This window comes from Eublepharis macularius, chromosome 4 (genome assembly GCF_028583425.1).
Source record: "Eublepharis macularius isolate TG4126 chromosome 4, MPM_Emac_v1.0, whole genome shotgun sequence".
Taxonomy (NCBI): Eukaryota; Metazoa; Chordata; class Lepidosauria; order Squamata; family Eublepharidae; genus Eublepharis; species Eublepharis macularius.
In genome coordinates, this window is record NC_072793.1 from 142,687,314 (window position 1) to 142,700,325 (window position 13,012).

Consider the following 13,012-nt stretch of genomic DNA (forward strand, 5'->3'; position numbering starts at 1 on the left):
CACCTTCCCTCTAGGGGGCAGGGGGTTTGGCCACTTTCCAGTGGCACCCCCCATGTGCCCGCCCGCCAGGCCTCCCAGAGGCTACTTAGTTTCCACATGGCCGGAAGGTGGGTCACATTGGCGGCTTCCTGGCCTGGTGGGCTTGGGGAGGCAGTGGTGGGCTACCTCCCCTCTAGGAGGTGTGGGGTTTGGCTGCTCGCTGGCAGCACCCCCCATATGCCTGCCCGCCAGGCTTCACAGAAACTAGTTTCTGGAACTCAAAAAGATGGGTGATGTCAGTGGCCACCGGGCCTGGCGGGCTTGGGGAGGCAGTGGTGGGCTGCCTCCACTCTAAGAGGCAGGGGGTTTGGCCACTAGCCAGTGGCACCCCCATGTGCCCACCCACCAGGCCTCACAGAGGCTACTTAGTTTCTGCATGGCCAGAAGGTGGGTCATATCGGCGGCCGCTGAGTCTGGTGGGCTTGGGGAGGTGGTGGTGGGCTGCCTCCCCTCTAGGGGGCGGGGGTTTGGCTGCTTGCCGGCAGGAGTTTCTGCTGCCCTGAGCCCCACCCAGTAATGCTTTCCGTGTGGCAATCGGGACAATCTTTGCACTTCTCCCTATGACCACCTTTGGCCCCCTCCTGAAGTCTCATTGTGCCAGCAAACAAGAATTAAGGAGGAATGAGAAGGAGAGAACACTGTGAGCCCACAGCCGAGGTGCCCACTGAGCTTGGCCCCAGGGCCTGGCAGCAGCCCTGCAACCAGAGGGAGGGGGTAGAGCCCTAGCCCAGCACTCCCAGAAACCTGACCAGATCAGGCATTGATAATAATCTATGTGAGACTTCAACCGAGGTGCCCACTGAGCTTGGCCCCAGGTCCAGGCAGCAGCCCTAGCCCAGCACTCCCAGAAACCTGATCAGATCAGGCAGTGATAATAATCAGTGTGAGCCCTCAGCCGAGGTGCCCACTGAACTTGGCCCCAGGCAGGGCCGGATCTAGGGTTGCCGGCGCCCAGGGCAACCCTAGTCCGACCGCTAGCACACTCACAGCACGTGCGCACTCCCAGCGCTGCATGATGATGTCATTTTGGTGATGTCATCACGCAGGCGTGGAGTGGCGGAGGCAGTGTGCGGGGCTGGGAAGCTGCATACATACAGCTTCCCTTCAGTCACATTGTGAAGATCCTTTTGCTGTGGTGGCAGCTTCTATAAAGCAATTTTTAATAAATTGGCTCAGCCAATCAGATCTCCAATGGCTAACCAGAGTGCTTCTGGACAAAATTGCACATGGCCCTGCCTACTTTCTCAAAACACTTGGCAGGCACCAGGGAAGGTGTCAGCAGGTACCATGGAACCCATGGGTGCCACAATGGGGATCCCTGCTATATACCCTACCACAAGGATGATATTTTAATGGGATTATTCCAAAGGAAGATTTTTAACTCTATCTCCTTGACAATTGGAAGCGCCAGGGCTGCCATGCCAACACTGAACAAGCATGTACACATGTGCTGGTCAGGAGAGGGTTGCTCCTTCCTGACACATTCATGTCAAGCTGCACCTGTACTTCAGTTATATGTACTGGAGTGAGTGTTCACCAGTAACTTGTAGAAATAATTGGCTGTTTATGAAATTGAACAAAAGGGATAAAATTGTTCATCTCACTGAAGAGACATAAGAGGAAGTACACAGCAAAATGTAGGATGCTGAAATGCTTGAAAAAAACTTCACAGAGGTAAGCAGTGGTTTTATTTCCTGCTGACTTCATTGGACATTATTTATATAAAATATTTATAACCGCCCTTTCTACAAACGACAAGCAGCTAATAACATGATTAAAAGCAAGCTAGCAAGACAATTAAAAATAATTGCATAAATAAAATAAGAGTCAACAGCCAATATACAAAGAAAACAACAGAGCAGGTAGTCAATCAAATCAAAAGCCAAGAGGAGCCTGAGTAAACTGGTGCCTGTTGAATGAACCAAGGGAGGATCAACCTAGCCAGGGAATGGAACATGGGAAGGAGAATTCTGGCTGATACATCCACAAGGAACAGTTATCTACAGATCCTCTCCTTACCTACGAAGACATGTGGAACTGTTCTCAGGAGAAGATCTTAATAGGTGGTCAGATTCCTGCGTCTTCTAGAATCATAGAATCATAGAATCATAGAATCATAGAGTTGGAAGGGGCCATACAGACTATCTAGTCCAACCCCCTGCCCAGTGCAGGATCAGCCTAAAGCATCTCTGACAAGTATTCATCCAGCCTCTTCTTGAAAACTGCCAGTGAAGGGGAGCTCACCACCTCCCTAGGCAGCTGATTCCACTTTTGAACTACTCTGACCGTGAAAAAGTTTTTCCTAATATCAGGCCGGTACCGTTGTGCATGTAGTTTTAGCCCATTGTTTCGCGTCCTACCCTCTGCTGCCAACTGGAACAGCTCTTTGCCCTCCTCCAAATGACAGCCTTTCAAATATTTAAAGAGAGCAATCATGTCCCCCCTCAACCTCCTCTTCTCCAAACTAAACATTCCCAAGGCCCTCAGCCTTTCCTCGTAGGGCTCAGTCTCTAGGCCCCTGATCATTCTTGTCGCTCTCCTCTGCACCCTCTCGATTTTGTCCACATCCTTTTTGAAGTGAAGCCTCCAGAACTGCACACAATACTCCAGGTGTGGCCTGACCAAGGCAGTATAGAGAGGGGCTATGACCTCCTGTGATTTCGATGCTATGGCCCCTTTGATACAACCCAGTATTGAATTAGCCTTTTTTGCCACCGCATCACACTGACTGCTCATATTCAGTTTACAGTCCACTCTTACCCCAAGATCCCTTTCACATATACTACTGCCCGGAAGTGTATCCCCCATCCAGTATTTGTGCTTCTCGTTTTTGTGGCCCAGATGTAATACTGTGCACTTGTCTTTGTTGAATTGCATCCTATTCACAGCTGCCCACTTCTCCAGAGTATTCAGGTCTTGTTGAATTTTAATTCTATCTTCTTGGGTGTTTGCTACTGCTCCCAATTTGGTATCATCAGCAAATTTAATGAGCAGCCCTTCCACTCCTTCATCCAGATCATTGATAAAAATATTGAAAAGTACCGGGCCCAAAACTGAGCCCTGCGGCACCCCACTGGACACCTCCCTCCAATCTGATGAAACGCCGTTGACCACCACTCTTTGAGTGCGGTCCTCCAACCAGTTCCCTATCCTATCCACCGAACTGTCCTATAGTCTACCCCACAGTCTTCCAGTTTGCCCATCAGAATGTCATGGGGGACCTTATCAAAAGCTTTACTGAAATCCAGATAAATCACGTCAACAGAGTTCCCCCGATCCAGTAAGGTAGCCTGGTCCTGAATAGGCATGCTAAGAACTTAGCATGAACACCAGCACTGGTCAAAGTTACCTTGATTGACTGTCCTTAATTACACACAAGGCAAGCTCCTGATCAGATCACTTTGCGGTTTTTGACAAGCTTTGTCACTATACTGATCAGCTTTGCACCTGCATAGTAGCTGCTCATGCTACAAGGCCAAATTGTACTTTGTTGATAACTTAAAGTTAATAAATTGGTAAATTGCCAATTTTGATAGTATTAGTAAAATTATGATAGTATTAGTTGGTTTACAACATATTTTAATCTGTTTTCTTTTTGTTAATTAGATTATGATTTATGTCTTTGCAACTTGGTTGCTACACTGTTCCTTGCCTTGATTCCAAGGAGATGGGACAGGATAGAAATATTCTAAATAAATAAATATTTATAAATAATAAATAAATAAAATTTGACTAAAAGTTCACAATCACCATAGGAAAAGTTATGTATTCCCCTGTGGTTATGGTTGGGTCATTAATGGGACCTGTCATCAAACATGGAACCACTTTCAGCTTCAGTCACTTGTCTGGGTTAATAATAATAGTAACATTCAATTTATATACCAGCCTTCAGGACAACTTAATGCCCACTCAGAGTGGTTTACAAAATATGTTATTATTATCCCCATAACAAACACCCTGTGAGGTGAGTGAGGCTGAGAGAGCTCCAGAGAGCTGTGACTAGCTCAAGGTCACCCAGTTGGCTACAAGCAGAGGAGTGGGGAATCAAACCTGGCTCTCCAGATTAGAGTCCTGCACCAAACCGCTACACCAAACTGGCTCTCAATCTCAATTTCGTACTGGTTTAATTTCAAATTGTTATTTTTCAGCCATTTCACCACGGTTGTCAGGCAGCAATCAAAGATTTCTACTTCATCCTGTGGGGACCTGGATATTGAAATATAGAGTTGGATGTCACCTGCATATTGATGACATCCCACTCCATAGCTGCGAATGATTTCTCCTAAAGGTTTTACATAGAGGTTGAATAACATGGGAGATAAGATTGCACCCTGTGGAACCTCACAAGTTAGTTCCCATTCTGGAGATAGCTGATCTCCGATGGCAACCCTTCGAGTCTGTTCCATGAGAAACAATTCAAACCAGTCCAGGGCACAGCCTTTGATGCCTACTTCTGTTTCTAAATGCCTCAACAGGATGGCATGTCTACTGTATCAAAGGCTGCAGACAGATCCAGGAGGAGCAATAAGGAGGCATGGCCTTTGGCATGACCTTTGTCATACAGAGATCATCCACTAATGCTATTAGTGCTATCTTTGTCCCATGCCCTGGTCTGAATCCAGACCGGAAAGGGTCTAGAGTGCTAGAGTTTTCCAAGAAGATCTGGAGTTGGTCAGCTACTGCTCTCTCAATCACCTTGCCCAGAAAGCTTAACTAGTATATATTTTCCATCTATACTACACAAGCACAATTCAAGCCTATTCCTGCTTATTATTTAATATTAATAATAATATTAATAAAAAGACCTTATTTGATTATTACTCCATACTTTCTTTTTCCTTTTTAACAATGACAATTATTGGCAGTATCACTACTTGTTTCTTGATGGAACTGATTACTATGACCTTTAGTATAAATTTGAGTTACTCTAAGAGATTTTAACGTATTTCTATTCCTTATCTTGTACAAAACTAAATTCTTATATCCCTTCTGCATCTAGGAATGTTCTAATTAGTGGATGGATAACTGCCTGTTTGAGTGGCCGGGGGATGGTGCCCTGAGTTAGCAATTGATTTACAATAGATCTCAGTGGTTCACTTATGTGATCTTTACTTGAATTTAACAACCAAGATGGTTGTTAAAATGGTGTCTTACTTCCAACAGACATTGCTGTAAGTCAGTAGCGTAACAGAAAGGGATAGAGTACTAAAGCAGTAAGAGCCAAAACAGACGTGACGCATTTCACGTGCCGTCCACGCGATTGCACTTACACGTGTCTCCAGCGGGTTTTGCTGTTCACGTGCTGCCCGTGTGTTTCGGCACCCCCCCTACACGCGTTCGCGGTCGATCGTCCACGGGTTCTCGGCTGTACTTCTGTGACGCGCTTCCCTTGGCGCATGCTCACAGGAAAATGGCCGAGAAATAGGCCATCAGTTGCTGCACCTGAAGTGGCCGGCAGGTGGCGTCATGCATTGATCGTCACTATAAGTTGGCATCGCGTCATAGCACTCTATGCGCGCTGTCCGGGTTTGCCGACGCTTGTTGGGGTTTGCTGAAAGGGCTGTTCGAAGTGACGCGGGGTGCCAGCCCCAAGAGCAGCAGGCAGGTCCTGCGCCCGGCATGACCAGAGCCCGGCACACGCTGACTGGCCGCATGTGTGCAGGACCCACGGTTGTGCAGACACCTGTTGGCGTCTCTGGCCTGAAGGACTGGGCTCCCCGGTCCTGTGCCCGCCGATTCTGTTACGGCTTGAGGGCCAGCTCCCCGCCTGCATGTCCGCCCAATGAACATTTTGCTGACATTCAATTCCCTGGATGGTCCAATCCACCTTTCTTTGTGGTGGCGGCGGGTCTTGGGGTTGCCGAATCGGGGCGCCTCGTGATGATTGACGTGTTCCGCATCCCCTGGGGGTGCGCGGAGTGTGGCTGTGGACCGTTCGCCGAGGGGGTATAACAGTCCATCCAGACGCGAGCGCGCCGCACAGCGTGGAGCGATGCCGCCTCGTGTCCGAGCGCGCAGCCCCTGGCATCGGTTCGAGGTCCGCATGCTGCTCACAGCGATCCTGTGCATGGGCTACGTGGGGGAGCTCATGCGCAGGGCGCGGGCACGTGCGTCGCACGCCTGGGAGGCGCTCTCCCGCGGCCTGGCGGTGTCGGGCGTCGCGCGCTCACCACAGGAATGCCGTGGGAAGTTCCGCCAGCTCCGGGACCGCTTCCTGCGCTGGCGCCAGGGGGGTCAGCTCCGACCACCGCCACACCACCGCGCAATGGAGCGCCTTCAGGAGGAGTCTGAACGGTTGGCGGCGGCAGGCCAGCAGCCGAGAGGTGAGCAGCTTTTTCGCTTTGCGCGCTTTGCGCCGGCCGTGACTTTCTTCGCACGCCCCCTTTGCCGGTGGGGGACAAAAAAGTGTGCGGTGCGCCGGCTTGGCGGGCCAGGGGAGCGCGGCGCTGGAGGTCTGTGTCTTGACTGTTTGCTCTTCTGCAGGGGAGGAGCACGGGGCAGAGATCATATCCGTGACCAGTGGAGAGGAGGCGGAGGAGGTGCCGGGCGCGGTTGGCCTCCGTGCGCCGCCATCATCGCCCACCGGAGTGGCGGCGGATAGCCCGATCCGCCCTGAGTCCGCCACAACCATGGAGCAAGGTGGGTCTGCAAGTGTGACACGGATGCGCGGTTGAGGGCGGGGGAGGGGTCCCCCCCTGCTGCGGGCAGGGCGCTTGATGGGCCTGGCGAATGACGCGGCCCGGTGAATTGTGGAGCATATTTGTGGCCTTTGGCACTACTCGTTGCGCCCAGGTTTGCTAGAACCCCAAGAGAAAAGTGTCGCGAGAGGCGGGCCATGTAAGGGCACGAACCGGTGGTTCCTGGACTTGACTGTTGCCTCAGCTGCGTTGGCAGAAGTGAATTTTTTGCCCGCCCTTGAAATCGAGAGCCCTGAACACATAACGTTTTGTTCCGGCACAGACTCATCCGGTTCCAGCGCGGGGACTTCGCGGGAGGAGGGGCGCAGTGCAGAGCTGGAGCGGGAGGCTGTGCCCATAACAGTGCGTGGGCAGGTCGCGGTGGAGGCCTGCCTCAGAGTGTGTAAGCGGGGTGCCATTTCTGCTTTGAGAGGCGGGTGGGCCGTCAGGGTTTTGGGCCACTGGCGACGGCAAAGATCTGTGGCTATGTGGTGGCCGCGGTATTGATCACTGTGCCGGCCAGATCCATTGCCCTATGTTTCCCCACTGGAGACAGGTGGGGGGGAAGGGAACCCATTACTGGAGATGGGGTGAGCTGCCGGGATGGCGGGTGCGTGGCTCTCATTGTGCTCTCTCCTGCAGTGAACCGAACCGAGGCGGCGGTGACCAGGATGGCGGAGGAGATCATGGCTATTGGTCAAGCGGTCCAGGACATGCGCCGGGACATGGCCACACTGCTGGGGAGGGGGGGGGGGGTGACGGTGCACACTCATAAAGAGAGCCTGCTGTGATTGGGGTTTGTTCAAGCACGGTTGCTTTGTAAATAAAAGTTTGTTGTATCCCTGTTTACAGTCGTTTCGTGAGGAGACCCCCCCACCCCCCACCTCCAGGGGCCACGCTACCCTGCGCGGGCCTGTTCAACATGTGAAGTGGAAGTGCAGTGGCTGCCTAGCTGTGGCTGATGCCAGGGAGAAGGGACACACAGCTCGCAGGTTGTGGAAGGGCACAAGCGGCTTGCCAGCTGGCTCTGTTCTCTGAGCACGTGTTTGGGGAGAAGGGGCACACAGCTTGCAGGCGCGCTCCTATCTCCTTTGCGGCCTAGCTGGCTACAGGGGAGCGTTTGTCATATTGGGACATGTTGGGACTTTTAGCACTCATGTTCGGGGGGGGGGGGCAGCACACAGCTTGCAGGGTTGGAGCTGGCACCTGCCAGGGAAAAGGGGCACGCATGGCACTCATGTTTGGGGAGGGGACTTTTCCACTCTGGGTGCTCGGCACAGGTCAGGCGAGAAGCGTGCCCGGACATGTCCCAAAGTGACAGAGAAAAGGTGCTGGGGAAGCCTTGAGGTGGCTCTTGCCAGGCAGAGGGGGCACACATAGCACCGATGTTTGGGGAGGGGAGGCGGCACACAGCTTGCAGGCTTGCTCCCTTCTCCTTTGAGGCCTAGCCGGAGCGTGGCCTGCGACGGCTGCGTGCCCGTGCAAGTGCCGCTCTTGCACTCTGGGTGGGTGCCTGGCATAGGTCGGGCGAGAAGCGTGCCTGGACATGTCCCAAACTGAGAGAGACAAGGGGCTGGGGAAGCCTTCAGGTGGCTCTTGCCAGGCAGAGGGGGCACACATAGCACCCATCTTTGGGGAGGGGAGGCGGCACACAGCTTGCAGGCTTGCTCCCTTCTCCTTTGAGGCCTAGCCGGAGCGTGGCCTGCGACGGCTGCGTGCCCGTGCAAGTGCCGCTCTTGCACTCTGGGTGGGTGCCTGGCATAGGTCGGGCGAGAAGCGTGCCTGGACATGTCCCAAAGTGACAGAGAAAAGGGGCTGGGGAAGCCTTCAGGTGGCTCTTGCCAGGGAGAGGAAGCACACATAGCACCCATCTTTGGGGAGGGGAGGCGGCACACAGCTTGCAGGCTTGCTCCCTTCTCCTTTGAGGTCCATCTTGGATCTGTATGTGATTATTTGGATGTCAATTGTGTTATGAATACCTTAACTATGGCCACAATTCAGTGCTGTGTATATTGAGGGTCATGCTTGTTGTTCCAGCATAATAACTGGATCTGCTCTATGAAAATTTGCACTATTTGAATTCTCATTCTAAATGTCTTACGTTCTTTAAACAGGCATACCAGAACAGCCTCTGTGCAAGTTTTTGATCTGGATTTCTGGTTCAAGAGATGATATTCTCGTCCACTCAACATGTACAGTTTTATACATGTAAAGGGGAAAAACACAATTGGCCAAGATATTGTAAGGGTAAAGACATCTGTAACTTCCCAAGAGTGGTGAGTCTTTTCTGTAAACATTCTGACTGCATCCATTTGAAATTTACAGCTTGCTTTTCATGACAGTGCTCTAAAATGATCAACAGTCCTCTAAGATTCAAGCAGAACCTAGCTGTGCATGGTGCTGATTGGCTGCCTCTCCTGTGATGTCTCCAGGAAAGCCACTCCCTTAGATTACAATGTAATTTCAAACCTTTAAAATGTTTTTTCTTGATGCGTTGGGCAATGTATAAATGGCTACATAAATTAACATTGATGTAATACTTCTAAAAGTAAAATGGGGGACAGCAGGGGAGAGGGACAAGACTGATGGCTGAGCTGGTGTTCAGATTGCCAGTGTTCACATCTGTCATTTCAGTTGTGATGATGGGTTCACAATGCAACCTAAATAAAATTACATATGGCTGCATCCTTAAGCATAGTGTGTCTCCAGAAGAAGTTGCCAACTTTTCAAGTGGTGTTCTGGAAGCAAAGCAGGAAAATAAGAATTTGTTTTGATTAGTTCGTATGAGAGCCTCACTACATGTGACATTTTACACGTGAAGGACACTTGATCAGTTTCGCAAGTCTTTCTGGGAACTGAAGTCCCTCTCCCCCACCCCTTTTCCTTCTGTTCCTTCCCCTCTCTGTTAGAATGGCTGCCTGAAGAGACAGAGAAAGCTTACGGCAACAGCAGCTTTTGCAAATTATCTTGCTCGGGAATGGGGGGGGGAATGCTCTGGAGAAAGCTGAGAAAGTTGCTGCTGCCTGCCCCCAAAGATCATTGAGAACAGGCTTGTGACTGGAGGAACGATTTGCAAAAGCTGCTGTTGCCGCAGGCTTTCTCTGACTTTTCAGGCAGCGATTCTAACTTCTAACAGAGAGGGGAAGGACACTAGGACTTCACCGACATGTCAGCTTTCTCCAGAGCATCCCCCACCCCCCAGCAAGACGATTTGCAAAAGCTGCTGTTGCCGTAGGCTTTCTGTCTCTTCAGGCAGCCATTCTAACAGAGAGGGGAAGGAACAAAAGGAAAAGGGGTGGGGGAGAGGGACTTCAGTTCCCAGAAAGACTTGCGAAACTGATCAAGTGTCCTTCACGTGTAAAATGTCACTTGTAGCGAGGCTCTGAGTGCAATCCCTGAAGCATGAGAATTTATGGAAGAAGTCATTTCGATCGCTTTCATGGTGCATGCATTGGTGTTCAACAGTGGGAACAAAAGTTATACTTTGAACAAGATTCCTATTTCTGGAAGAGGCCAGCTATCTGGCCTATGCCCATTTCTGCTCATATAATCATTTTCTTCTTATAATATAAAAATTACCATTTAGTCTGGTATATTATTTTCAACTCTCATGAGACACCACATTTTTTAAATCTGTGATGTACTATACATTCCAATAGTTAATTCATGCATTTCAGTACATAATGTATCTAGGACCTTCCTAAATTTCACAGAGAAAATATGAAAAGTGGGCTATATTATCCAGTGAAGGTACTGTAATAGAAAACACTTCTATATCATCAATTTTGTATTAGCCAAATACAAAATGATATTAATATATGAATCAATGAAAGCAGCAATATACTAAGGTCCTCATGGGAACCCAGGATGCTATTTATTAAAGATGCATATTTCTAGTTATGAAGATTACTTCTCAGAGAGTGATTATTTTACTCTAAATTCACAAACAAATCCCAGTGTTTGCGGTATGCATTATTAGTATTAATAGTACTCATATTTATCACTTGTCCAGCATTATAATAAACAAGGTGATCTGCAATCTTGGTCTCATTTATTTAGCCATCTTGGAAAACTTAGGCTGCAATCGGAACACTCTACTGATGGAGATATGCATGAAGAACTAGATGGAGGGCTGCAGTCAGAACGAATATTTTAAATATTTTAAAACATGACATGCATCTGAATGATAGTATTGTTATTATCTGAATGCAGATGCTTCTGGAAATGATTTGATTGGACAGCTTTTCAAAAGATTTGATCACGTGGCTTCCATACTTAAATCCAAGATCTACCAATGTTCTTAACAGTACAATCTTATGAACACTTTCTTGGGATTGAGCCCCATTGAATACACTTGAGTTCTTCTGAGTAAAAATAACAATAACTCTGTTTATATTCCACTCTTCTAGGAATATTAGTATCCCACTCAGAGCAGTGAAGAAAGACAGGGTTTTTTTTTAAATCCCCACAATACAGCTGGGGAGCTGGAGCTGAGATGAGTGGCTTACCCAAAGCCACCTGCTAAGTTCACAGCGGTATGGAATTCGAACCAGCAAAGTGCTGATTTACACTCTGATCACTTAACCACTATGCTACAGGAGCTCTAGTATTGCTCTCTTAAGTACAGTATTGCACAACACTGGAGCTTTTCCTCAGCAGGTCAATACATTTCTTGTACTAAATAGGCTGACTGAATAGTTTCTTTATTAAAGCTAAATTTCTTCAGCAATTCAGCGCAGATGTGTTGAACAGGTAAGAAGCATGAATGAAAATGGAATAAATCCTAGAACTTTGCTAGGTTGTCAATCTAATTTTTAATTCCACTCATCTTCCCAGGAGTTGCATGGTTCTCTACTCCCCATTTTATCACACAACCTCGTCTGTCCCAGTATGGCAGTCTGCATTTGCCTCTATTGTGGTCCCTGTTGTTGTACATGCCCCTGAAAGTCACAATATAAAAATCACTGTTCTACTCAGTAGACAACATTCACTTTGTGGCGTTAATCTTGTTCTTATACATTCTTGATCATCTTTCAAGGAAGCTGAAGTTATACATCTAAACCAAAGAACAAAACTACACTTGAAACAGAGTTGTGTGACTTTTTTTTCCTGTTCATTTTTTAAGCTGGAGTGGTGGTAGAAATGCAATCTTGAGTGGATAATTAGAACATTTGTGGGGGAGGTAGGGTTGATGAACCATTTCACTTCTTCCTGTTTTTTCATCTTAGAACTCTAGCCATGTCTTGGGAGGTGTACTTCTTGTAGGTGGAAACCAGCTGTGTGTTTGTGGAGGGGTAAGCTGGGTTGGGAAATGGCCTGAGGTGAAAAGGTTAAAACAGTTCCTCAAAACTACAGCCTCTCAGGCTTCTATGAGATTCCTATGTACTTTGAACATTTGAGTAAATTTACCCTTTGAGAACTAGGCTGTTAGGAAAGCTCAAGTTTTGGCTTACAGATACTGCTGGCTTACCTTGCTCAATATAACGCTCCCACCCAATGAATTGCATTATTTATTTCTCTTTTGAGCATTTGTACAGCTTTTCTCCAAGAGCCTCCTCTGCCCCATAAAAAAATCTCTTCTGAGGACTGATGGACACTCCAGAACAATGTTCCTTGCAATATGTAAAGGAGGCAAGAGGAGACAGATACCTGAAATTATCCTCTCTCGCTTGCACTTGCTTTTACACCAGCTTTTACACCAGCTTCCTTCATACAGCTTATTTTCTTTGTGCAAGACAATTTCAGTCCAATCCCTCTTCTTACTGCAGCTTCCTATACTGCATGGCATATCATACTGAGGTGGAGGGGGGACAAGAAGACTCTTGATCTTTAGCAGCAACGTTTGAAGTGTAGGTGAGAGAAGTGGTAAAAACCACTTCTTCAGCCTTGTTCTGATCATGAGAGCCTTGCATCCAATGTTCTTTTAAAAACTGTTGAGAAGTGGCTTCAGGTTTTGTGAGGGACTTGGTTACTTGGGTGCACTGTTAAAGGCCGACATATAAATTATTGTCTCCCAGAGCAACCTTGTTGTGGGGAAGTTTTGCTTAGTTAAGAAAACTCTGCCAGCAGATATGTCTTGTCTGACATTATTTTAGGCTTTCTCACCTCATAATTTTGAATATGTTAATTAAGAATTCTTTGGTGAACACTAGAATATGAAATGCAAAAGCACAGAATAGCCCAACTGTCATTTATTATCAAACTCTTTAATGTGAAAACTGAACATGGCTAGACAATCATCTTCTTATGGTTGTTGTGGGTTTTCCAGGCTGTATTGCTGTGGTCTTGGCATTGTA